At 33.9% G+C, this 27,782-nt stretch overlaps 1 long non-coding RNA gene across 1 annotated transcript in view; it reads left to right on the forward strand.

Annotated features, from left to right (window-relative positions):
- The first annotated feature begins 1,344 nt into the window (after positions 1-1,344).
- Positions 1,345-27,782, forward strand: part of LOC141564922 (uncharacterized) — a 271,840-nt gene continuing 245,402 nt past the window's right edge. Inside the window, exon 1 of the long non-coding RNA XR_012488809.1 lies at positions 1,345-1,436. This is a non-coding gene — a long non-coding RNA (uncharacterized LOC141564922). The remainder of the gene's footprint in view (positions 1,437-27,782) is intronic.

The raw sequence follows: 27,782 nt of genomic DNA on the forward strand, positions 1-27,782 counted from the left end.
TCATATCTATCATATTGTCTAACACAATAGGAAAAAAAATATGACAAATAGTAAAGAGAGTGTAAAAAAATTGTCCACTAATTCACATTTATGGAGTTATAAACTAATCCATACATTCTGTCTTTTTTTTTTTTTTTTTTTTTTTTTTTGTCAAGACAATAAGTATTAAGTGACTTGTCCAAGATCACACAGCTTATAAGGATTAAGTGTCTGAGGTCACATTTGAAGTCAGTTCCTTATTAATCCAGGCCTAGTACTCTGTCCACGGTACCATATAGCAATCCCTAATTGGACCATTTTTTTTGGGGGGGAGGTGGAAATTGGAACTAGGCCCAAAGAACTTTAAAACTCTTTGTAGCCTTTGATCCTACAATACCACTACTAGTTTCTTTTAAAGTTTAAAAGAAAAACAAACAAACAGACAAAAAAGATGGGGAAGTCCCTATTTAAACTAGCAAGGTTATAGTAATTCTTTTTATTGTAATAAAGAATTGAGAAGTGAGAGGATGCCCATCAGTTAGTATATGCCTGAACAAGTTGATTTTATTTGTTCATTTCTTTTTGTGATGGATTATTATTATTGTGCTATATGGAATACAAGCAGGATTGTTTAAAAAAAATATGGAAAGACTTAAGAGATGCAAAGTAAAATCAGCAGAATCAGAACAATGTACATAGTAACAGAAATTCTGTAAGGATTATCAACTGTGAAATACTTAGCTACTCTGATTAAGGCAGTAATACAAGACAATTCCAAAGGACCAATGATGACAGATGCTATCCACCTCCAGAGAGAGAACTGATGAACTCTGAATGTAGAGTGAAGCATATTTTTTAAACTTTATTTTTATTGTTTTATTTTATTTGTTTTGTTTTGCAGCATGGATAATATGGAATTATTTTTTGCATGAATTCAATCTGTAACATGAATCTGTGGCAAAAATAATCTGTATCAAATAGCTTTCCTTTTGAAAGACATTTTAGGTATAGGAGAGAGAGAGAATGTGGATTTAAAAAAAATGAATGTTAATTTTTTACATGTAAATAAGATATATTTAATGAAATAAAAAAATTAAAAAGAAACACTTGTCTAGGTATGGAGTGTTGGTGTGTGAATGGAGGAGGGAGAGAGAGAGAGAGAGACAGAGAGACAGAGAGAGAGACAGAGAGAGAGACAGAGAGAGAGAGACAGAGAGAGAGAGAGAGAGAGAGAGAGAGAGAGTGTTTAAAAAATGTGCCCCATAAGTGAGACATTACCCTAATTCCTAATATTCACAATCTTACCATTTTGTTACTCGTTGTTCCATTCTTCACTGCAATTCTCCATTGCACCCATTAGGCTTATATTGGAGTTCAAACCTGAAGGAAAAAAAGAACATTATACCACTAATACAGCTGGATCTTTCAAATAAGAATACTAATAAAGCTGCTGAAATGTGAGTTCCAATTCAGAATGGAATTTTTATATTATTATGTTATATGTTATGGTTAAAAATAACTGAACAGCAATTTGTGGCATAAAGAATATGATATTATAATATGGTGACACTGTTGAGTGAGAAAGAAGTAGTATTTATGAAAAGTGGATGTATGTGCATATATGCAAATAAATCCTTCCTTTTCAAGTCTATGTAAACTTTAATAATTATCAATAACAAAGCATTTATTAAGTGCTTATCATGTATAAGGGGAAAAGGAGAAGATCTTCAGAGTTTCTGGCCCAACAAAAATGATTGCTATTTACATTCACTCTGAGTCAATCAAGACCCAAAAAGTGAGTGGGGCTTGGCCTGCTACATATTTTTGGTCAATCAATGAGAGTCAGAATGTTTTGGTTTAAGGCATGGTTCTTAAGAAAGAAGGAAGGAAGGGAGGGAGGAAGAAAAGGAAGAAGGAAAGGAAGGAAGAAAAAAAAAAGGAGGAAGGAAGGAAGAAAGGGAGGAAGGAAAGAAGGAAAAAAGGGAGGAAGGGAGAGAAGGAAAGAGTAGAGAGAAAGAAGGGAGGAAGGGAGGGAGGAATGAAGGAAAGAAGGAAGAAGGAAGGATTTAAATCTAATTCACTTACACATCACGACATAACCTCCCTGATGTTATGGTACACTTTGAGAATGAAGGATAAACAACAACAACCACAACTACAGTGCTAGAGGTTGGAAATGCAAAGATAAAAATGAAATAGTTCCTGCCCTTGAGAAGCATTTTTTTCTTGGTAAAAAGGGCATGCACGGTTGAATATATACATATATAGATAGAGTGATGGATATGGATATAAATAAAGCTTTCTATGTAACTAAGTGTGCATTTTATATATATATATATATATATATATATATATACATATATATGTACATATATATATATATATAATTTATGTGTGTGTATGTGTGCATCTATTGATACATACATATGTATTTATACATATTCACTCAATGAAAAATTGTAAATGAAGAAAATGAACTTAACAATTTGGATTAGATAACATTATGAGCTTTAAATTTTGATTAAAACCTTGGATTTGTATGCACACACTTCCATATGAAAAGGCAGATATGCATTACAGATACATGCATTAATATGGGATAATTATTTGTGTAAGGGAGAAAAGGAAAAATCTTTATTTGAAAACAATGCTTGAACTGAGTTTTGAAATATCAATAACTTTAGTTTTAGGCATGATAGAAACTGTAAGTTGCATTTTGTGGAGTTTTACTAAAGTTAAAACTAACTGTATTGGTATAAATGCATTCTTAGTTCATATATTTTGCCAAACAACATAATAGCTACTATAAATATGAAGGGAAATTGTATCTCAAAGTGATTATAATTAACATTCCTATCTCCTTGGAGAAAAAAATACACAAATACACAACAGCAGCATCAAACAACATTGCTACATTTAATACTATATAGAAAATCCTATCAAAACTTCCAAACAAATTACAAATGTTTAAAACAGAATTAAGATATTTGAAAGCTCAAGAAATACATAGTGATCACCCTATAATACATTAACACCCTTCCCATCTCAATCCTTCTTTTTAATATTATGTGTGATAGCTAGGGAAAAGAAAACAGAAGGAAATAAAAAGTTTGAGCAGATTTTCATATAGGTGTCTCACAATTCTCTTTCCTCATCTCTCAGAATTGTTAGGACATAAAGGATTAGCTTGTATATATTTTAGAATATGAAAAGAGTTTCTATTCTGCTCATGCCCCAGGAGAAAGGGATGTACATGATATATAGCATACGATGTCATTCTGTCATTTACATTAAGGTAGCAAAAAATTTACATTTATTTTACCTGCTTCAATAAAATGGACATTTGAAAACTATCTTCCTATCTATATGTAGAAATATCTTAATGATAATATTTATGTTATCAGTTCAAAATGTAGGATTCAATTATTATTGTTTCACTATTGTCATTTTGGGGGCTAGAAAATGCATTCTTGGGAATTTATTCTGTCAAAAACACATTAATCATTTTTGTACTTAAAGGGGAATGAAATAGAGAAAGGATGAAAATTAGAATATTCATGGAATTAGTTGTTTTTTTGTTTTGTTGTTGTTTTTATTGTTTTATTGGGCTTCACAAGAGTAGCCCAATCCCATTCTCCAGTTTCCAACAGCTAGTCATCCTGAGGATAGCCTTAATAATTGGAGTTTATTCAAAAGCTATCATTTCCTTTTGTCTCATAAATATAATTAATGACATATCATGTTTTGGGCCAGAACTTGAAACAATGTACTAAGTGGAATTGAGGAGACAACAAATAATGGTTTCCTATGATATAATGATTGGTTTATCCTCAGTGTAGAGCATATAAGCTAGGAGCCTCAGCTAGGTTGATTGAGAGATTTGAGAGAGTCAGAGGGCAGAGAAGACAGGCTGAGGCTCTCAGAACCAAGGAGAGAGGTAGGCCTTTAAGAAAACTAGCTGAGTCCCAAGTGAAGGAGATAGGACTTTGAAAGAGATAAAGGATTTGAAATTTAACATCTGACTCAATTTCTAAAGAAACATTTTATACATATAACTTAATACAACTGACTCTAGGAAATTATATAAGTTATAGAATAAGGAAAAAGAAGAAAGAGCAGGAGGGAAAAGATCCAGACAAACTAGATGAAAAGGATGAAGAATTAGATCAAAATGGAGTTAAGTACAATTCTGAGTGTAGTGCTTCATATCAGGAGCCATTAAGGCATTCCCCATCTGATAATCCTCCCCCTCAATTTACCCTTCATGGGTGGAGTGAGAAGGAGGAGAGGGAGAGATAGTAACATAATCAGCACCACCTATGAAGCAGTCTGTGACAAGATTACAAAAGGCACTGGTTAAGGCAAAAAAGGACAGGACATATCTGATTTAATAAGTGCATACTCTTCAGGCCAGCAATGGAAAAGATACATTCCTTTTGATCTGGAAAACATTAAGGATTTGAAAAAGGGTTGCACTCTTTATGGGGCTACATCGTCTTGTGTTAAGATGTTACTAAAGAATTTGGCTTATGAAATTTTAACCCCTACTGATTGGAAATCTGTAGCAAGGAATATGTTTAGAACATGGACAATACATGTTGTGGCTTTCAGAGTATAGTGAATTATACAGGATACAAGCTCAATGCAATAAGCAAACTGGAGTTAACATACAGATGACCTTTGACTAACTAGCAGGTGAAAATCAGCATGTAGAGAATTCAACACTGATTAATTACCACATAGCAGCATATGAGCAAATTGCTACTCTTGCAATAAAATCATGGGGTTCCCTCCAAGGAAAAGATCAAGGGGAAGCCTTCACAAGATTAGAGCAAGGTACCAATGAACTTTTTGCTGATTTTGTGGACATTTGCAAACAGCTGTCATAAGAACTATTGTAGAGAATGCAGCTACAGAAATAATGACCAGACATTTGTCTATGGAAAATGCTAATGAGTTTTACAGAAGAATTATTTGGGGACTACACAAAAATGCTCCTTTAGAGGAGATCATAAAACAGTGTGCCACAGTGGGCACAACTACTTATTATACCCAGATTATGATGAACACAGGAAGACAGGGTCCCTCTTGGCAAGGGAATTCTAGAGAAACTTGTTGGTGCTTTCAATGTGGAAAAATTGGGCATTGAAAGCCCAATGTAGGTATAGAAATAGAGTGAGAAGACAGGGTGAGAGAAGACCTAAAACCCTATGTCCAAAATGCAACTGATGCTTCCACTGGACCTCAGAATATAGACTGATCCAGGGAAATGAGAGGAAGAGCTCAGCTCTGAGACCTCAAATAAAAAACAGGTTGGGCATGATGGCAGCTGAGGTTATACCCAGAGAGTCTTTAGAAGTTCAGTAGAAGGGATTACATGATCAATTAGCCAAAAAGCAATCAGATGGGAGAAAGGGATTACAATTAGGGAGAATATAGGCTTTTTAACCCAACAGAAGGGCAGTGTCCTGTGCAAGCAGCTCCAATGTAATTGCCAGGTTATGTGGAGAGATCCAGAAAGTGGTGAATGGAAGTAACCAGATAGGGTTAGCTGCTTGGAGAAGAGGGTTTGCTTGTATTTCTACAGATGGAGAAGGAATCAGGTGAGTGCCAGTGAGCCGTATTTGCCTTGTCCATTGGAGAGAGACAGAAGAAGAGAAAAACATCGAAACAAAGAAGTCCTTCTGAAACGGAAAGAAACACCTGAAACTGAAAGGGCATGGCTGATAATGAGACTTTTTACAGAACTTCAAAACGAGCAGGAGTCATTGAATTTCCTGAGATGAACCAAAAAAATGCTGATAAGATTGTTACAGATCTTTAAAATCAGCAAGAATCATTGCATTCCTTGAGATGACTTGCAGAACTTCAAAACTTGCAGGAATCATTGGATTCCCTACACACATGAAGTAATGGGACTATTTCTAGGATCTATGGATATGTATAAATCCTCATGTTGATTCATGTTATTTGTTGCATCACTACTAGTCTGTGTTACTATGTGCTTATGTAATTTATGTAATTATGTATAATACCTCCCATGTTGATATTATGTATACCTGTTTCAAATGAGACTTTTCAGAAACCTGCTAATCTGATTTGATTTCCCATTTCCTTTGGTGTTTTCATCTCCCTTCCTGAGATGTCAGGGAAGGCATGATCACCTCTTTTTTGGGGGTTCTCACCTCTTTGAAAAGTCAGGGAGAGTGACCACCTATGTCTTAAAAACAAAAGAAAGTGGGAGATGTTATGGGCCAGAATTCTGAACTTGAAACAAAGAATGCTTACAAGATATTAGTGGAATTGATAGAGACAATGGTTATCTGGTTTAGCACGGTTCAGTATTATTGATTTAATCCTACAACAAATAATGATTTCCTAGTAATATAATGATTGATGTATACTCAGTGTGGAGCATGTAAGTGGGAACTCACAGCCACATTCATTCACCTCACACCAGCTTAGTGGCAGGCTCTCCTCCTTTGCTTCTCCACTGAAACCAAGACTCTGGAAGGCCTCCAGAAAACTACCTGATTCCTAAGTGAAGGAGCCTAGGACTTTGAAAGAGATAATAAAGGATTTGGAATTTAATCCCTGGCTACTCGGTGGTGATTACTGAACTAAAAAGAAGGCTGCTTCCAGAGACCCCCAAAGAAAATGAACAAGACAAGAGAACATTATAATATCAACACTGTAAAGTGAAGATATATACTCACTGAAAGGATTGGTGAAAGGCATGTGCCAGAGAGGATGTCTGATATTTTTTGCCACCACTTTACTTGCAAAGATAAATATAAAGTCCTTGACTTTAGTAAAGCAATCAACCAAATAAGTACAGGATAGAGAAGATACAAACATTGAAAAGTTTGAGAAACATATGGGGTTTAGACTAGCTAGAACATAGAAATGTGGTATAACAATGATTAATTTTTACTTGTTTCTTAAGACTACATTACTATAAAGGTATTGTCAAGAAAGAATGAAATCCTAGCCTGTTTGAAATTTTATGTTCATTTCTGCATTTTAAGGAAAAATACAAACAAAATGAATAGGATGAAGAGGATGGTTTAGGAGCTGTATATCTTCCTTGACTTCCTCCTCCTCCTACTCTTCCTCCTTTTTTTCCTCCTCTTTTTCTTCCTTCTTCTTCTTCCTTTCTTTCTTTCTCTTCTTCCACCACAGGGAACATTCCAAATGGGATTCCAAAAGAGCTTATTTAAATATTTTTGTCACATCCTTGAGCAGCTAGGTGGGAAAATGGATAGATCACTGGGTCTGGAATCAGGAAGATTTAAGTTCAAATACAATTTCAAATACTTATTAGTTGTGTGACCCTGGGCAAGTTGTTTCACCTTGTTTGCCTCACTTTCCAGATATGTAAAATAAACTGAAGAAAAAACTGTCAAACCATCAAGTATCTTTGCCAAGAAAACCTTAAATGGGGTGATAAAAAGTTGAACGTGACTGAAAAACAACTGAACATATTCATATCACTATATATTTTGTTGGAAATTTTTATATTTCATTAAATTAAGCAAACTTCTCATCAGTGATAAAGACTGCTATTTCAATTGGCCTATACTGTTAACAGTATTTCTGGAATGAAATAGGACTTTCAAGTAATAGTATGCTAACTTGAAGTAAAAAAACATGTAGCAACTTGCCTAATGTTAATTTACGTATATGTTTTAATGGCTTCATGACAATAACTTGGTCACTTTGAAACCTGTGAATAAAGAATGATAAAAATTCTTCTTTCTTTCATAAAACATTTCTCATTTCTCTGTGTTCCTTCTTCATCTGTTATCTCCTGAATACATTCTTGTTTAAGTCTTATGTTGAACTGAAAAGTATGTCCAAAGTCCTTTGGTTAACAGGAGAAATGACAAGTAGTCCTGATACTTTGTGTAACAGATATGGTACATCTTTAATCAGAACGTCTATAAAGCTAGTAAATTGAAAATCAAGTTTCCATTTTAAGCCTGTCACATGCATTTGAGGAAATATGGGAATCATTAATAAATTATTCTCATGGCAAAATAACTAAAAAATTATAGAAACAATGAAATTATGATTAGTAAAATATTCTAGTTTTCTGATTTCTTGGGACTTATAAAATGTGATGACTGAAGAAAATTAAGTGCCTATCCTGTGTTTCCATAAATTGGGCAAGTGATACAACCCAGATATTAATACTTTCTTCCCGTCTGATCATTAAGCATGCCTAATAAACAAAATTCCATATTTAACTAAATCAACTGTTTCCACACTGAACACCTTTTCTCCATTCTGAATATTCTTTACTTGGTAATGAGCTGAGTAAATATCTTTCTTCTTAGGTAGATTGTTGGTGTCTCTTTTTGTCCCAGGTTTAAATCCAAAATTTATTTAACAGGTTAGTTAGCCCTGGACTATGGAATTACCAATGTTTGCTTTTGTATCTATAGCATTTTTTCCTTTCCTTGTTTTTCCTTACTTAAAACTCTGCAATAACTAACATGCCTCTCACTGATCCCTGTTTCACATAATCAGAAATGGTTCTGATATTAGGCACATACATTTTCCAGTTTCGTTTAGCATAAATAAATTTCAGGAATATGTTAATCAAGACATGTAGAAAGGCATAGTAGCTATTGCAGTAGCCTCAAGCAATTTTGACATATATTGGCATGTGACTCTGGGGGAAAAAACAAATAAACAAACAAAAAACATTTAACCTCTTGGCATTCTAGACAGCCAATTAAGAAGATAAAGTCCAGAATTGCTATTTAAATTCTTTGTTAGAAATTTGTTCAATAAGAGGTGAACCAAAGAATTAGTTCAACATATCTAAGACTTCATTGGAGTTTAAATTCAATGCATCATTTGAGCATAGAATTGGTCTTTATTCTTTTTTTTTTTTTTTACTTTTTAAAATTAATTTTATAATTATAACATTTTTTGACAGAACATATGCATAGGTAATTTTTTACAACATTATCTTTTGTATTGCCTCTGTTCTGAATTTTCCCGTCCTTCCCTCCACCCCCTCCCCTAGATGGCAGGCATTCCCATACATATTAAATGTGTTATAGTATATCCTAGATATAATATATGTGTACAGAACTGAAATTTTTTGTTGTTGTTATTGTTGTTGTTGTTGCAAAAGAAGAATTGTATTTGGAAGGTAAAAATAACCTGGGGAGAAAAACAAACACCAAAAAAATGCAAACAGTTTACACTCATTTCCCAGTGTTCCTTTTCTGGGTGTAGCTGATTCTGTCCATCATTGAGCAATTGGAATTGGATTAGCTCTTCTCTATGTTGAAGATATCCACTTCCATCAGAATTCATCCTCATACAGTATCATTGTGGAAGTGTATAATGATCTCCTAGTTCTGCTCATTTCACTCAGCATCAGTTCATGTAAGTCTCTCCAAGCCTCTCTGTATTCCTCCTGTTGGTCACTTCTTACAGAACAATAATATTCCCTAACTTTCATATACCATAATTTACCCAACCATTCTCCAATTGATGGACATCCGTTCATTTTCCAGTTTCTAGCCACTACAAAAAGGGCTGCCACAAACATTTTGGCACATACAGGTCCCTTTCCCTTCTTTAGTATTTCCTTGGGATATAAGCCCAGTAGTAGCACTGCTGGATCAAAGGGTATGCACAGTTTGATAACTTTTTGGGCATAATTCCAGATTGCTCTCCAGAATGTTTGGATTCTTTCACAACTCCACCAACAATGCGTCAGTGTCCCAGTTTTCCCACATCCCCTCCAACATTCATCATTATTTGTTCCTGTCATCTTAGCCAATCTGACAGGTGTGTAGTGGTATCTCAGAGTTGTCTTAATTTGCATTTCTTTGATCAATAGTGATTTGGAACTTTCTTTCATATGAGTGGAAATAGTTTCAATTTCATCATCTGAAAATTGTTCATATCCTTTGACCATTTATTAATTGGAGAATGGCTTGATTTCTTATAGAGTCAATTCTCTGTATATTTTCAAGATGAGGATTGGTCTTTATTTTTGAAGAGAGTCATAGGGCAGATGCTCTCTAGATGGTCTTACAAAGAGATACTAATGATGGATTCTTCTCTGTTGCATGAGGACTAATCTCTTAAGTGAGACAAACTCCTTGCCAGATGGGCCACAAATTGATGAAATTTTAAACACACCAAAACTCAGAACATTGAGTTTGCTCATGAAATTGTAGATTTTTCAGACATTCTAACGTGTCTCAGTGCACTTACATACACAAATCTTGAAGTACATTCCTTTCTCATCTTTGTCTCTCAGAATTCTTACTTTCCTTGAAGATTCAGCTCATTTATCACATTTTTATTACCACTTTGGCTGCAGCCCACAAATTTTGGTATGATGTCTCATCATTGTCATTATCTTGAATGAAATTAATTATATCTATAATTTGCTGTTTCACCCAATCATTCTTTAAGATGAGCTTATTTAGTTTCCAATTACTTTTTGGTCTATTTACCACTAACTTTTTAGTTGAATGTAGTTTTTATTGCATTGTGGTCTTTTTTTTTTTTAATTAATTTTATAATTATAACATTTTTTTTGACAGTACATATGCATAGGTATTTTTTTTTTTTTTACATTATCCTTTGTACTACCTTCTATTCCGAATTTTTCCACTCTTTCGCTCCACCCCCTCCCCTAGATGGCAGGCATTCCCATACATATTAAATATCTTATAGTATATGCTTGGTAGAATATATATGTGCAGAACCTAATTTTGTTGTTGTCGTTGCAAAGGAAGAATTGTATTCAGAAAGTAAAAATAATCTGGGAAGAAAAACAAAAAAAAAAATGCTCACAGTTTACACTCATTTCCCAGTGTTCCTTTTCTGGGTGTAGCTGATTCTGTCCATCATTGAGCAATTGGAATTGGATTAGCTCTTCTCTTTGTTGAAGATATCCACTTCCATCAGAATTCATCCTCATACAGTATCATTGTGGAAGTGTATAATGATCTCCTAGTTCTGCTCATTTCACTCAGCATCAGTTCATGTAAGTCTCTCCAAGCCTCTCGGTATTCCTCCTGTTGGTCACTTCTTACAGAACAATAATATTCCCTAACTTTCATATACCATAATTTACCCAACCATTCTCCAATTGATGGGCATCCATTCATTTTCCAGTTTCTAGCCACTACAAAAAGGGCTGCCACAAACATTTTGGCACATACAGGTCCCTTTCCCTTCTTTAGTATTTCCTTGGGATATAAGCCCAGTAGTAGCACATTTTGATAATTTTTTGGGCATAATTCCAGAGCATTGTGATCTTAAAAGAAAGCATTTGCTATTTCTGCCTTCCTATATTTAATTTTGAGGTCTTTATGTCCTAATATATGGTCAATTTTTGTATAGGTTCCATGAACTGCTGACAAGAAAGTATACTCCTTTTTGTCACCATTCAGTTTTCTCTAAAGACCTATGATACCTAATTTTTCTAATATTCTATTTACCTCTTTAATTTCTTACTTATTTGTTTTGTGATTTGATGTATCTAATTCTGAGAGTGCCAGGTTGAAATCTCCCATTATTACAGTTCTGGTGTCTAACTTCTCCTTTAGGAAGTTGAGTGATATACCACTTGATGCATATATGTTTAGTATTGATATTGCTTCATTGCCTATGCTACCCTTTAGCAAGATATAGTTTCCTTTTATCTCTTTTAATTATATCAATTGTTGCTTTTGCTTGATCTGAGATAAGGATGGATATCCCTGCTTTTTTTACTTCACCTGAAGCATAATAGATTGTGCTTCAGCCTTTTACTTTTACTCTGTATGTACCTCCCTGCTTTAAATGTGTTTCCTGTAAACAACATATTGTAGGGTTCTGACTTTTAATCTAGTCTGCTATCCTCTTCCACTTTATGGGAGAGTTCATCCAATTCACAGTTACAGTAAAATTACTAATTCTGTATTTCCTGCCACCTTATTATCTCCAGATTATGATTTTATTTTTCTTGTCCCCTTACCCTCTTACCAGTATTAAACTTATTGGCCCCACTTGTGAGATGCTGCTCACCCTCTTTAATATCCCCCCCCTTTGAATCTCTTCCCCTTTCTTGTACCCTTCCCTTTTTCCCTTTTCCCTTTTCCTCTCCCCCTTTTTAATAAGGTGAGAGAAAATTCTCTTTAAAACAAATATGTCAATTATTTTCTCTTTGAGCCAGCTCTGATGAGAGTAAGATTCACACAATGTTCCTCCCCCTCTCTAAATTCCCTCAGATATGATAGGTTTGTGTTTATTTTTTTTATTTTTTTATTTTTTGCCTCTTTTTGGGATGTAGTATCCCTCTTTTTATCTCCCCTTTTCTCTTTTTCTGATACTATCCCCTTTCCATTTCTACTTCCCTTTTTGTTATATCAGCAAAATCAAATTATACATGTTGTCTTAATGTATATAATGTATATCCACAACAGAAATACAGTTCTCAAGAGTTCCTTTTACCTTTTTTTCTGCTTCTCTTGAATCCTATGGTTGGAGATCAATTTTTTTGTTTAGATCTGTTTTTTCCTTTAGAAATATTTGGAATTCATCTGTTTCATTAAATGTCCATCTTCTTCCATGGAAGAAAATGCTCAGCTTAGCTGGGTAGTTTATTCTTCGCTGCATTCCAAATTCTTTTGCCTTTCAGAATATCATATTCCAGGCCCTTCAATCCTTTAATGTGGAGGCTGCCAGATATTGAGTGATCTTTATTGTGGCACCTCAGTATATGAATTGTTTTTTTTTTTTTTTTTTTTTTGTTTGTTTGTTTGTTTGTTTGTTTTTTTTTCTGTCTGCTTGTAATATTTTTTTTTTTCCTTAGTGTGATAGCTCTGACATTTGGTCTTTTTCAGAAGGTGTTTGATAAATTCTTTCGATGCCTATTTTACCTTTTGATTCTATTACCTGTGGGCAGTTCTCTTTGATAATGTCCTGTAAAATAGTAACTAGGCTTTTTTTCATCTCATCATAATTTTCGGGAAGTCCAATAATCCTCAAATTCTCTCTCCTAGATCTATTTCCCAGATATATTTAACCTTTTTTTTCCCCAAATTTTTCATTTTTTTGGATTTGCTTGACTGATTCTTGATGTCTCAATGAATCCTTCATTTCTATTTGTTCAGTTCTGATTTTTAATGTTATTTTCTTCATTAGTTTTTTTTTTTTTTATTTTTTTTTTTTTAACTTCTTTTTGTATATGTCCAATTGAGTTTTTAAATAAGTTGTTTTGCTGTATGGATTTTTTTTTTTTCCATTTCACTATTTTTTAAATTGTTTTATTTTAGTGAGTTATTTTCTTTTCCAATTCAGAAATCCTACTTTCTTGGGAATTCTTTACCTTTTCCAATTCACATTTCAGGACGTTGTTACTTTCTTGTATAACTTCTCTTTCCTTTTCCCATTTTTCTTCTAACTCGCTTTTGAGATTTTTAATAGTCTCTTCTAGGGGAGTTTTATTTAGGGTATTGTCCGGAGACTGTTTGCTAACTTGGGGTTGAAAACCTGCTCTCTTTCTGTTTAGAATATTTTTACTCATTTTTAAAAGCCTGTAAGAGTCTGCCTTTAGGGCAAGGAGGTTACCAGCTTCCTCTGCAAGGCAAGGATAGGTGCCAATGAGCTGCAAAGAGCAGTGAGGTAAGGCAGTGTTCCCCACCAGAAGTGATTTAGATCTGATTAGCATGGGCCAGTTGAGAAAGTGCCCAGTGAAGAACCTTGCTATCTGTACTAGCGACTGCCCTGAGGCTAGAGGTTGGGCAGTGAATGTGTCACTGCCCCAAGCCAAAACTCACTGTAGGGCTGTGGGTATTAGCAGCTGCCTAATGAATAGCCCCACATGGACCAGAAGTGCCTCTGCCCAGGGAAGCACAGTCATGCTGTGAGTTTTCTATTGCCCCTGGCTGAGCCTCTCACTATGCACATTAGAGGCTGCCCCGGGCTGTGCCCCCCTGCCATGCAGATTTGTAACTGCCCTGAGGAAAAGCCCCATACTGCAGAATGGGGTCTGTGCTGATTCACTTCCGGTTTTGGGTGGGTATAGCCAGGTCCTGTTAGCATGTGGTGTTTTTTAGAGTACCCTCTGCCTTTGGCTTTAATTTCTCTGCTAGTGTGCTACAGAGGCTACTCCCTCCCCTGGTCCACTCAGTTTGCTAGCCTCTCCCACCTCCCTGTTTGCACTGATCTGCTCTGGCCCCTCAGGACAAACCTTTTCTGATGAAATTCCAGATTATTCTCAGCTGGTGAGTTGCACCTCTAGTCTGTGTGAATTTTACCAGTCAAGAGCTATTTTTCAGGCTGAATTTAATAATTGATCATGAGGGTATGAGAGCTTAGAAAGTCACATGTGCCTTCTCTACCATCTTGGCTCTGCCCAGGTGCTCACTCTTTGCCTTTTATAGTTACATTGGAAGTCTCACAGTTCGTCTTTTGATCCACTGACTTCTGAACTATGGCAGAGAACAAATGCTGCTGTATTTTGGTTATGACCCTCTCCCTAGATTCCCACAGTGCAAGGAAGTCTGTTTCCTTTGGGTCTCCCTGCACTGCACTATACTACACTGCCAATGCTGGCCTGCACCCTCTCCTCCCACTGCTCAATGGAGACAGAACTTTTTGAAGTTCTTCCAAAATACTTTCTTCTGGAAATTTCTTACTCTTCAAAAATTTGTAGGTTCTGTTACTCCAAAACTAATTCAGAGTTTAATTAATCAAAAACTAATTTGATCTGATATTGATTTGAGGGAAACCAAAAAAAGTTCAAAGACCTCTCTACTCTCTACCATCTTGACTCCGCTCTCCTATATACTGTTTCATGTGATAAAATCCTTTACATATTTGCTATTTTTAATACTTCTGTAAAAATATTCATGTCTTTAAATTGCTTGATCATTTCCAAATTACATTTCTGAGCCAAGAACGTGAAGTGTGTATGTGATTACCTGTTTTTCATTGTTGATGACAAAGAGATGCTCATCCTTTCAGTGCTAGTCCAAGAAACTTATAAGGATTTTTTTTTTTTAATCAGTCACTAAGATATAATTATCCTACATATGCAACCCTGAATACATCTATTAAAACATGTATGCATTCTTGAGGAGTTTTATAAACACATTTAATGGTAGTTACTCAACCTATCTGAAAGATGGCATGGGATAAAGGCTATGTATATTTCTACTTCATCCCTTGCATATAAAGAAGAATGGCAACCAAGAAGTGGCTTCAGTGTTGATGTCTGTATTAACTCTGAGTTGCCAGAACATTATATCTCTATTGTCTCATATGATACTTTTGCTACTTTTAGGAGAGTTATATAAAAGTATAATGAAACTGAATATTTGTATTTGCCAACTTATGTACATATTGTATTTCCCAGTAATTTGTGAGTTCTTTGAAGCCTGATATTGTTTCTCACTTTTTGTCTTGACATTTTCTGTATCTAACATCTTTTCTGCTTTTGATATAATATATAATTAATTGACTGGTGGTGTAGATGGCTGTAATACATATATTTTCTTTATTTACTTTCTTCCAAAAGTGATGCTCTCACCATAACTTGAAGACCCTAAAAATGGCTTTCATAATTGCATTTTCTAGTCTCAGTTTGAGAGCTTGATTATACTACATTTTATTTTTTTTCCTTCCCTTTCACTTAATAGTATTTCATTTTAAAGATTTTGAGTTCCATTTTTCTTCCTCCCTTCCTTCATCCAGTCCCCTGTATCAGTGTCAGTTAGCAATTTGATATAGACTATCCATTATCATGTTAAATATGATACTATCAGCACATTTAAATATTCATCTTGTTGTAAAGGAAGGGTTAGAAAAAAGCAAAACATAGGAAATAAAAAAAAAAATAAAACAATAACAAAAAAACTGAAAATAGTATGTTTTTCAGGCACCATAAACTCTTTCTGTGGTAGTGGATGCCATTTTTCATTACAAGTATTTTGAAGCTGTCTTTGATTACTGAGTGCTGCGGAGAACTAAAGGTATCATAATCAAGCATCACAAAATGTTGCTGTTAGTATGTACAATGTTCTCCTGGTTCTGCTCACTTCAATCAGCATCAGTTAACATAAGCTATTTCTGAAATCAGGCCATTTTTTATTTCTTATAGAATAATATTATTTCATTATACCAATACAATAGAACTTGTTCCGCCATTATCTAACTGGACATTCTTTCAATTTCCAATTCTTTACCACCATAGCAAGAGTAGCTATAAATATGTTCTGTTTTATATCCTTTTGGATATGGTTCCAAATTGTTCTTCACAATAGTTTAATCAATTAACAACTCCCCCAACAATGCATTAGTGTCCCAGTTTTCCCACAATTTTTTCAATATTTATCCCTTTCCCATCATTTTAGCCAATTTAATAGGTATATGGTGATCTTTCATAACTGTTTTAATTTGCATTTTTCATATAACTATAGATACTTTAAATTCTTCATTTGAAAACTTCCTGTTCATATTCTTTATCTATTTATCAATTGGGGAGATTATATTACATTTTCAATGCAAATACTTAGTCTAAATTATAAAGTTTTATTTTATCTATCATTCAGTCTGGCATTTCACACAATGCCATCTACATATAAGTAAAATAAATCAGGTGACAATATACAGTCTAGTCCTACTCCTTTTTTCAGTCTTAAAACAATTGTTCCTGGTTCAGATCTAACTTGTTTTTAGGCTCACATACAGGTTCCTTATAAGACAATTAAGATAATTTTATACTCCTATCTCTTTGAAAAGTTGTTACATTGTGTTGTGAGTCATGCAATCAATGGTGCACTGTAGTTTATAAAGCAGAAGGAGATTTTGTTGCTGTTTACTATTCTCTCCTCCCAGAACCCCCTTGCTCCATAATCTAATGAATGTTGGCAATTTAATTTCTAGTTCTTCTGCTTTTTCAAAACTCAGCATGCTTTTCTGGTAATTCTTGGTTCATTTATTGTAAGGGTCAGAGGAGGAAGAGTGATGTTCAGTGCAAACAGGAAGTAAACAGGCTTTGCCTGAGACCCCCAGAAGTGATTTGATGTGAGCAAAATAGGTTCTGCTCATGAGCGGGAACTCTGGCCACATTGAGATTGCATCATTAACAGGAGGAGTCTCCTTCTTTGATTGGCTGTGCGTGTGACTTCATAGATCCTATTTAAGCTATAAGGAGGAGGAAGTTGCTCTCTTTGACCTAGTATTCACCTGGGAGTCAACAGGATGTTAGCTAGGCAGGATGTGAACACGTGAATAAAGATTTTGAGTTTGCACATGGCTGCTCTGGAGTGTGCTACTGGTATTTAAACCACTGTTCTTATGAAACATTGGCCAGAGATCTATGAAGACCTCAGAAAGAGATAAGCTTGTTTTTTAAAATTGGTTTAGGCATTGCAAAAGATAGTGACCAGAGATTTTTCTGAGAAGCTGGGAATTAGGTGAGACTGGCAATAGTAAATGCAGAGTTATACAAGGGTGTTGGCAAGTGAAGTGAATGCTTGGAGATAAATATTTACAATTTATTGTTGAAGATTAGCTACCAGAGTCTTAAGAATAATCTTTCTGATATGTAAATTTAGTGCAATTTTTGGAAATTTGAACATTCTTAGCATTGCCCTTCTTTAGAATTGGAATATAAACTGATTTTTCCAATTCAGTGGCCACTGTTGAATTTTTCAAATTTGTCATAATATTAAGAGAAACACTTTAGTGTTTCATCTTAATTTTAGTTTCATCTTTAAGGATTTTACAAAGTTCAGATGGATTATCATCACCTCCTGTAACCTTTTTGTTAGCTATACTTCCTAAAGATCCATTTGACTTATTCAGAATTACTTCTCGAGGATCTGTGGCTCTAGATACATAATAAAATTATTGTGCTTATTAGTAATGCATAGATCTATATATTTTGCCATCTCTTCTTAATATCCTCTATTTCTATTAAGTCCCTTTCATAAATATTTCTTTGACATCTTTTATTTTTTCTGAAAATTTCTCTTGTCTTTCCTGTTCTATAGTTGTCTTCTATTTCTTTGTATTGTTCATTTAAGAAAAAAAAATATTTTTACTTGCTCTTCTCTGGAATTCTGCAGTCAATTTGGTATATCTTTCCCTTTCTCCTTTATCTTTCACTTTTTTTTCCTTCCTCAGTTATTTGTAAAGCCTAACCAGACAGGCATTTTGCTCTCTTGTTCTTGTTTTTCTTGTTTTTTTTTTTTTTTGAAAAGTTTTGTTGGTAGTGGTATTGCATTTTGTACAATATTGTGAAACTCTGTCAATTGCAGGTTTTGTTTTAAGTAATCATGCAAGATTTCTCCCCCTTTGGCTGCAAAGTATATAGTCAAACTGATTTCAATTTTCAAAAGCTAGTGATGTCCATGAGGATAATTACCTTTTGTATAATGTTCTCGGTGGTTTTCTGAGGTCTCTAAGCAGACTTTGTTTCAACAGAGTAATCCTTACAAGAACAGCCAGGTGTTAAAGTCCAAAAGTCTTTATTGTCTCCTTCATCGGATGCTCAGCTAGCTGTCTCACGGCCTTCAGAGGGGACTTGGTTTCAGTGGAGAAAATGCAGACAGGCCAGTTACCAGAAGGCTGATGAAGATGGAAATGAATTTCTCTTTCTCCTTGACTCCCAGAGCTTGAGCTCCCGCCTCTAATCCTTTGTCTTCTCTTCTCTCTCACTGGCTGAGGCTCCTAGTTTATATGTTCTACACTGAATATAAACCTATAAGTACATCATTAGGAAACCATTATTTGTTGTAAGATTAAATCAATCATACTGAATTTAGAGAACTACTAAGCACCATGCTAAACTAGATAGCCATTGTCTCATCAATTCTACTGACAACATCTTGTAAGAATCCTTGTTCAGAGTTTTTGCCCATAAAGGTTTTGGGTTGTTGGAAATCAATATTTGATATGACCAGCAAACTATCTCAACAAAACTCTGTAAGTCTCTACTTTACTTTGTATTCCAACTCCAAACTTTCCTATCTTTCCATTGCTTTTTGATGTCCTACATTAACATTCTAATCTCCTATGTTGACTGTAAGAACTTTTTTTTGGCATTACTGTAAATGTTGTAGGTCTTCAAAGAAGTGATCAATTTTGGCTTTGGCAGGGGCATCTGTGGTTGGGGCATTCACTTATAGTATTCTTGTGTTGAATGGTTTTCCTTAGAGTTAATCAGACTATTCTGTCATTTTTGAGATTATAACTTAGTTCTCCTTTGCTCACACTTTTTTATTGACTATGAACATTATTGCATTTTTCTAAGGGACTCTTTCCCATAGCAGTATAGTAATTGTTATCTGAATTAAATCCAACTATTAAAATCCATTTAAGTTCACTGACACTTAAGATATCAATGTTTAAGTTTCCATCTCCTTTTGAATCCTATCTGTCTAAGTTTCCTTAATAGATCTTACATTCAGAGTGATATTGAGTTTTATAGAAAAAAGACTTTACTTACCAGAAATATGCATGACTTTGGCCCATATACTTCTTTATTCTGTAGCTACCAGTAGTTATCCTATGTTCCTCTCCAAGAGTGTGTTGGATATCTTTTGAATTCAGCTTCTGACATGATATCTTTTGTTATTTCCACACTGTGCATGGGATTTTCTCATTAGAGTTGTTTGCCTTTTCTTCTTAGTGGATTACCTTTTGTCCTGGGATGGCAATGATCCAGGAGGAGTTACTATTCTTATTCCAAAGGAATTCATAATCTTTGTTGATTCTCTTTCAAATGGCTAATTTCTAATTCCTCTATCTTCTTAAATCTCATGACTTAGTCATTCATTTCACATTAGAAACACTCAGGTAGTTATATAATCATTTTACAAATGAATTAACTGAGTTTAATTTGGAAACAACTATTTTTTCCTGTCTTAGTCATCACTTCTTCTGGACAAACATACATAGTTCTTTTCACTGAAATTAAATGACTTATTTGAGAAAAGTAGTCTGGGAAGTCATAATTGCTCCTTTTTCATAAATATATAAATGGGTGGGAAAGGATCAAAAGCAAAAAAAAATATTGCATACACAAATGCACAAAATTGAATGCAAAAAATCCCATCTAATAGAATTATTAACTTTACATTTAAATTTGATCTATTGTTATAGAATTGAAGTCTTAATTTAGAAAACAAAGGCAATCACATGCTATAACAACATGTATATATATATGGCTTTTTAAATTACAAAAAAATACAACAAAAGCTTGTTCTATTTTATCCACTTTAAGGCTTTAAAAAAAGCCACAACATGCAAAATCTAGGAAATATACTTTTCTAAAATGAGACAGCCTAGAAGAATTTATTTAGTTTCCCATGCATTTATTTAGTTTCCCATTTTTCTAATAGGATTTATAGGCCCAGAAAAATTTCATTTTCAGTCCAAGAGAAACTGATTTCAAAAATATATGTTTGAAAAAAATTACTCTTAATCTCCACGTGGAGATCAAATGAGACTTAGAATAAGACAAATTGACTGAAAAACAAGGCTATTACTAATGTTTACAGTGTAATAAAATCCATAAAAAATAATCCAATTTCAGAAAATAGACCAGTACAACAGTGTTTTTGTGAAGTTTATATCTTAAGACTTTTCCATATTGAAAAGAAGATAAAGGGGGGGGGGAGAAGAAAGATAGATATAAATATTCTTTAGCATGAAATAGCAAATACACACATATGCACACATATGTATGTATATATAAAATGATGTTGATGGTGAAGATGAACTCTTGTGTTTACCTAGTTATCTATGTGTTGTTCACCCTCCCTGTTACGCTATGACTTTATTGAAGACAGTGAATGGATTTTGTCCTTTGTATCTCTAGCATGGCACCCGACTTATCAACAATAAATAAATCTTTGTTGACTGTCTAACTGATTTACTGACTGACTGGATTCATGAATGAATGAATGAATGAACAAAATAAATTATGCTATTTATAATAATATGACATGCTTATAAAGGGAGAATAAGACAATAGGGAGCAAATGAAAGAAACAGACATAGGGCAAAGTTAGAAGTTTTATGAGAAGACATAGATCAAGATTCTGATTTGCCACTACTGATCAGAGAAATGCAAATTAAGACAACTCTGAGATAACACTACACACCTGTCAGATTGGCTAAGATGACAGGAACAAATAATGATGAATGTTGGAGGGGATGTGGGAAAACTGGGACACTGATACATTGTTGGTGGAGTTGTGAAAGAATCCAGCCATTCTGGAGAGCAATTTGGAGCTATGCCCAAAAAATTATCGGGCTGTGCATACCCTTTGATCCAGCATTGCTGCTATTGGGATTATATCCCAAGGAAATACTAAAGAGCAGAAAGGGACCTGTATGTGCCAGAATGTTTGTGGCAGCTCTTTTTGTTGTAGCTAGAAACTGGAAGATGAATGGGATGTCCATCAATTGGAGAATGGTTGGGTAAATTATGGTATATGAAGGTTATGGAATATTATTGCTCTGTAAGAAATGACCAGCAGGAGGAATACAGAGAAGCTTGGAGAGACTTACATCAACTGATGCTGAGTGAAATGAGCAGAACCAGAAGATCTCTGTACACTTCAATGCTGTGTGAAGAGGTATTCTGATGGAAGTGGAAATCTTCAACATAAAGAAGATCCAACTCACTTCCAGTTGATTAATGATGGACAGAAATAACTACACCCAGAGAAGGTACACTGGGAAGTGAATGTAAATTGTTAGCACTACTGTCTATCTACCCAGGTTACTTATACCTTCGGAATCAAATACTTAATGTGCAACAAGAAAATAGTATTTACACACCTATATTGTATCTAGGTTATACTGTAATACATGTAAAATGTATGGGATTACCTGTCATCGGGGGGAGGGAGTAGAAGGAGGGGGGGATAATTTGGAAAAATGAATACAAGGGATAATATTATAAATAAATAAAAAAAAAGAAAAAAAAGATTCTGATTTGCTTTTAATGTGTATGTGAGTGATGTATGCTCTTCTATGTGTATATATTTGTATAACCGTTTCTATATATTACTTTGAAAATTGTTCTGCTTCTCTCTCTTTCTTTTGAATTTCTTTCCATTCTATGAATTTTAAAAATGTTTCAAGGCTCTCCCTTTTTTTTCTCCAGTGGAAGCATCAGTATTGTGTAATGTTCCTCCCTAATTTATAGAAAGAAAAAAAAAGGAAAATATTTTCCTTTCTTTCTTTCTTTCTTTCTTTCTTTCTTTCTTTCTTTCTTTCTTTCTTTCTTTCTTTCTTTCTTTCTTTCTTTCTTTCTTTCTTTCTTTCTTTCTTTCTTTCTTTCTTTCTTTCTTTCTTTCTTTCTTTCTTTCTTTCTTTCTTTCTTTCTTTCTTTCTTTCTTTCTTTCTTTCTTTTTGTTGTTGTTGTTGGAAAACATTTTTTAAATTTAAAAGAAAAATAACACACAAAAAATGAGAACGTTGCCATGTTCCCACCAGAACATCAAGGAGGAATCAAAATATGTAACAACAAGATTACTTGATTAAGAAAAAAAAAATATATATATGTATATTTTAGTGAAGAAATTATATACATATGTCCATCTTTTCCTTATTTCCCTATAAGTGTTCTCATCATATCTATCTTTATTTTTTTTTCCTCTTTCATTCCTCATCACTATCCCCAACTAGACTAGTAGTTAAGAAAGAATACATTTTTGTTAGTATGATATATACATACACATACCTAGATCCACACATACCTTGTGCCCCCCATCTTTCCTATCTCTGCTGAATCCTTGTTCTAAATCTGCTCCTAATTTACCTTGAAATTACTTAACCTTCCCTCACCCATGGATACCTACTTTGTTTTCTTCTTAAACCCTTTGCATCCCAGTCTGCCCATCTTTCCCCCATTATATCTTTATAGATTTTGGAGGGTGCTATACCCTCCCTGGTGTATATGTAGTGTTGCCTATTTAACTCTTTCTTGATGTTAGTAGATTTTCAGAACTCTGAGCCTTCCTCCCTTCTTTTTATGTCTCTGTGCCTATTTTTCCTCTGTACATCATTTGTATAATTACTTATTTTTGCCTTAACCCTGCAAATTTCTTTTGAACTGCCTTATTGATGTGATCTTAACTATATGGAACTCATTTCCCATTTATAAAAATTATAAAACGATTTGTCCATGTTGTGTTCCTTGAAATTAATCTTTGGTTTTGGCTCTTATATTTTAAATTTTCTATTAAGTTCGTGTTTGATTGATAGAAAGTCCTGAAAATCTGCAAGTTTGCTGAATGTCCACTTTTTTTTGTTGAATATTATAAAAACTATTTTGCTGGATATGCTAATTTTGGCCACAGGCCTCATTCTTTTTGATTGTCAGTAGATATGATTCCAGAGCCTGCAGTTTTATAGTGGATGCTGCTAAGTTCTATACAATTGTAATTGTAACTCCATCATATTTGAATTGTTTGTTTCTTGTGTTGTTGTTTTTTTTTTTTTTTAATTTTCTCTTTGATCTCAAAATTGGCAATACCATTCCTATGTTTTACACAAGGCATCTCATTAAGGTGTAATCAGTGGATTTTTCTATTTCTACTTTCTCCTCCTGTTCTATTACTCAAGGCAATTATTTTTTGGATTATTTCTTTTTTTTTTTTTTTTTTTTTTTTTTTTTTTTTAATTTTAAAGCATTTTATTTTCAGAATATATGCATAATTTTCAACATTCATCCTTGTAAAACTTTGTATTCCAATTTTTTCACTCTATTCCCCCCACCTCCTCCTCTAGACAGAAAGTAATCCAATATGTTAAATATTTCACATAATTTTGATTATTTATATGATGTTCTTTTTTTTTATATTTTATTTTTTATTATATATATATATATATATATATATATATATATATATATATATTATAATATTATCCCTTGTATTCATTTTTCCAAATTACCCCCCCTCCCTCTATTCCCTCCCCCCGACGACAGGCAATACCATACATTTTACATGTGTTACAATATAGTCTAGGTACAATACATGTGTGTGAATATCATTTTCTTGTTGCACAATAAACATTAGAATCCGAAGGTACATGCAACCTGGGCAGACAGATATTAGTGCTAACAATTTACATTCCCCTCCCAGTGTTTCTTCTCTGGGTGTAGCTACCTCTGTCCATCATTGATCAACTGGAAGTGAGTTGGATCTTCTTTATGTTGAAGATTTCCACTTCCATCAGAATACATCCTCATACAGTATTGTTGTTGAAGTGTACAGTGATCTTCTGGTTCTGCTCATTTCACTCAGCATCAGTTGGTTTAAGTCTCTCCAGGCCTCTCTGTATTCCTCCTGCTGGTCATTTCTTACCGAGCAATAATATTCCATAACCTTCATATACCACAATTTACCCAACCATTCTCCAACTGATGGACATCCATTCATCTTCCAGTTTCTAGCTACAACAAAAAGAGCTGCCACAAACATTTTGGCACATATATGTTTCTTTCCGCTCTTTAGTATTTCTTTGGAATATAATCCCAGTAGTAGCGCTGCTGGGTCAAAGGGTATGCACAGTTTGATAACTTTTTGGGCATAATTCCAGATTGCTCTCCAGAATGGCTGGATTCTTTCACAACTCCACCAGCAATGTATTAGTGTCCCAATTTCCCCACATCCCCTCCAACATTCATCATTATTTGTTCCTGTCATCTTAGCCAATCTGACAGGTGTGTAGTGGTATCTCAGAGTGGTCTTAATTTGCATTTCTCTGATCAGTAGTGATTTGGAACACTCTTTCATGTGAGTGGATATAGTTTCAATTTCTTCCTCTGAGAATTGTCTGTTCATATCCTTTGACCATTTATCAATTGGAGAATGGTTTGGTTTCTTATAAGTTATGGTCAGTTCTCTATATATTTTGGAAATGAGACCTTTGTCAGAACTTTTGTTACTTCCCTTCTAATCTTGTTTGCATTAGTATTATTTGTACAGAAACTTTTTAGTTTGATGTAATCAAAATCTTCTATTTTGTGATCAATAATGATCTCTAGTTCTCCTCTGGTCATAAATTCCTTCCTCCTCCACAAGTCTGAGAGGTAGATTATCCTCTGTTCCTCTAATCTATTTATTATCTCCCTCTTTATGCCTAAATCATGGATCCATTTTGATCTTATCTTAGTATATGGTGTTAAGTGTGGATCCATATCTAATTTCTGCCATACTAATTTCCAGTTTTCCCAACAGTTTTTTCCGAATAATGAATTTTTATCCCTAATGTTGGAATCTTTGGGTTTGTCAAAGATTAGATTGCTATAGATGTATCCTTTTTTGTCCTTTGTATCTAATCTGTTCCACTGATCTACCGGTCTATTTCTTAGCCAATTCCAAATGGTTTTGGTGACTGCTGCTATATAATATAGCTTTAGATCAGGTACACTTAGACCACCTTCCTCTGAGTTTTTTTTTTTTCATTAGTTCCCTTGCAATTCTCGACCTTTTATTCTTCCATATGAATTTTGTTGTTATTTTTTCTAGGTCATTGAAAGAGTTTCTTGGGAGTCTGATTGGTATAGCACTAAATAAATAGATTAGTTTGGGGAGTATTGTCATCTTTATTATATTTGCTCGGCCTATCCAAGAGCACTGAATGTCTTTCCAATTATTTAAATCTGATTTTATTTTTGTGGCAAGTGTTTTGTAATTTTTCTCATATAATTCCTGACTTTTCTTTGGTAGATGGATTCCCAAATATTTTATACTCTGAACATTTGTTTGGAATGGAATTTCTCTTTGTATCTCTTGCTGTTGCATTTTGTTAGTGATATATAAAAATGCCGAGGATTTATGTGGATTTATTTTGTATCCTGCCACTTTGCTGAAATTTTGAATTATTTCTAGTAGCTTTTTAGCAGAGTCTTTGGGGTTCTCTAAGTATACCATCATGTCATCTGCAAAAAGTGATAGTTTAATTTCCTCATTTCCTACTCTAATTCCTTGAATCTCTTTCTCGGCTCTTATTGCCGAGGCTAGCGTTTCTAGTACTATATTGAATAGTAATGGTGATAGTGGGCAACCTTGTTTCACTCCTGATCTTACTGGGAAAGGTTGCAGTTTATTTCTATTGCATATTACGCTTACTGACGGTCTTAAATATATACTCCTGATTATTCTAAGGAATAATCCATTTATTCCTATACTCTCAAGAGTTTTTAGTAGGAATGGATGTTGGATTTTGTCAAATGCTTTTTCTGCATCTATTGAGATGATCATATGGTTCTTATTAATTTGATTATTAATATGGTCAATTATATTAATAGTTTTCCTAATATTAAACCAGCCCTGCATTCCTGGAATAAATCCTACTTGATCATAGTGTATTATCTTGGAGATGATTTTCTGAAGTCTTTTTGCTAATATCTTATTTAAGATTTTAGCATCAATATTCATTAAGGAGATTGGTCTATAATTTTCTTTCTCAGTTTTCGATCTACCAGGTTTAGGTATCAGTACCATTTCTGTGTCATAAAAGGAGTTTGGTAGGACTCCTTCATCCCCTATTTTTTCAAATAATTTATATAACATTGGGGTTAATTGTTCTTTAAATGTTTGGTAGAATTCACATGTGAATCCATCTGGCCCTGGGGATTTTTTCCTGGGGAGTTGCTTAATAGCTTGTTCTATTTCTTTTTCTGAAATGGGACTATTTAAGCAATTTATCTCCTCCTCTGTTAATCTAGGGAGCCTATATTTTTGGAGGAAGTCATCCATTTCACTTAAGTTATCAAATTTATTGGCATAAAGTTGGGCAAAGTAACTCCTTATTATTTCTCTAATTTCCTCTTCATTGGCTGAAAGATCCCCCTTTTCATTTGTAAGACTATCAATTTGATTTTCCTCTTTCTTTTTTTTGATCAAATTTACCAAAGGTTTATCTATTTTATTGGCTTTTTCATAAAACCAACTCTTGGTTTTATTTATTAATTCAATAGTTTTTTTACTTTCAATTTTATTGATTTCTCCTTTTAATTTTTGTATTTCGAGTTTAATTTTTGGTTGGGGGTTTATAATTTGGTCTTTTTCTACCCTTTTAAGTTGTAAGCCCAATTCGTTAATCTTCTCTTTCTCAATTTTCTTCAAATAAGCCTCTAAAGATATAAAATTTCCCCTTATTACTGCTTTAGCTGCATCCCAAAGATTTTGATATGATGTCTCATCATTATCATTATCTTGGGTGAAATTGTTAATTGTTTCTATAACTTGCTCTTTCACCCAGTCATTCTTTAAGATGAGATTATTCAGTTTCCAATTACTTTTTGGTCTATTTACCCCTAACTTTTTACTGAATGTAGCTTTTATTTCATTGTGATCTGAGAAGAAGGCATTTATTATTTCTGCCTTCCTACATTTAATTTTGAGATCTTTATGTCCTAATATATGGTCCATTTTTGTATAGGATCCATGAACTGCTGAGAAGAAAGTATATTCCTTTCCATTGCCATTCAGTTTTCTCGAAAGGTCTATCATACCTAGTTTTTCTAATGTTCTATTTACTTTTTTAATTTCTTTCTTGTTTGTTTTGTGGTTTGATTTGTCTAAATCTGAGAGTGCAAGGTTGAGATCTCCCACTATTATAGTTTTACTGTCTATTTCTTCTTGCAGTTCTCTTAACTTTTCCTTTAGAAAGTTAGATGCTATACCACTTGGTGCATATATGTTTAGTATTGATATGGCTTCATTATTTATGCTACCTTTCAGCAGGATATAGTTTCCTTCCTTATCTTTTTTAACGAGATCTACTTCTGCTTTTGCTTG

The sequence above is a fragment of the Sminthopsis crassicaudata genome, chromosome 3, assembly GCF_048593235.1.
Source record: "Sminthopsis crassicaudata isolate SCR6 chromosome 3, ASM4859323v1, whole genome shotgun sequence".
Classification (NCBI taxonomy): Eukaryota; Metazoa; Chordata; class Mammalia; order Dasyuromorphia; family Dasyuridae; genus Sminthopsis; species Sminthopsis crassicaudata.